Source organism: Myotis davidii, unplaced genomic scaffold, assembly GCF_000327345.1.
Source record: "Myotis davidii unplaced genomic scaffold, ASM32734v1 scaffold917, whole genome shotgun sequence".
Classification (NCBI taxonomy): domain Eukaryota; kingdom Metazoa; phylum Chordata; class Mammalia; order Chiroptera; family Vespertilionidae; genus Myotis; species Myotis davidii.
In genome coordinates this window covers 44,936-45,949 of record NW_006288251.1, presented here as the reverse complement: position 1 = coordinate 45,949, position 1,014 = coordinate 44,936, and positions in this window count along the sequence as shown.

Sequence of the window (1,014 nt, the reverse complement as noted above, 5' to 3'; positions counted from 1 at the left end):
AGGAGATGTGCAGGAGGCAGCTGATCGATGTTTCTCTCTCATCGATGTTTCTGACTCTCTATCTCTATCCCTTTCTCTCTGTAAAAAAAATCAATAAAATATATTTAAAAAAATTTTAGTAATATTACTCTATTTGTGGGACTAAAGGAAAGTAGGCACTCTCATACAAGGCTAATGAGATTGCAAGATTATACACCTCCTACAGAAGGAAATGTGGCAAAATTTAGCAAATTACAAATGCATTTACCCTTTGACCCAGCAATCATACCTCTAGGAATTCTTTCCCAAAGACACATTGTAAAAAAATATAAAATGAAATATGCTGAAAGCTATTCAATGCAGGACTACGGTTGATTCATGAACAACATGTCAGTTGGGGGCACTGACCCTGCACAGTAAGAATTTCACGTATAACTTTTGATTCTGAAATTGTCTCGATATTCATAGGAAATTGGTTCCAGGACCCCTGTGGATACAAAAATTCTGCAGAGCTCAGGACCCCTATATAAAGAGGTTTAGATCATTGCATATGGTCAGCCCTCCTACATCTGTAGACTCCCAAATGTGGTTGGAAAACTACAGGTATTTATTTTTTTTAATCCACATATAAGTGAAACTCATGCAGTTCAAACCTACGCTGTTCAAGGGTCAACTGTGTTTTTAATAGTAAAAGATTGGTGCACCTCAAATATCTATTAATAAATAACTATTTTAATAAACGGAAACATCCACATAATGAAATACCTTGCAGCCATGAGAAATATATGAGGCAGAGCTCCTTATATTACTACTAGTTGCTGGGAGCCGGTCCATCCTTGCTGTTTCAAGGGACCTGGCATATATGGCATACTGTTCTTAATATATTTGCTCACCTTCTTGGCACTATGTGTTTTAACCAAGGTCACCTCTCCAAGAAAGGTTGTTTCCCCAGGTAGAGATTTTCCCCTGAAGTCAGGGAGGGGGTGAAACTCCTTAACTAAGTGCCAGGCGGGTAGTTAATCACTTTAACTACAA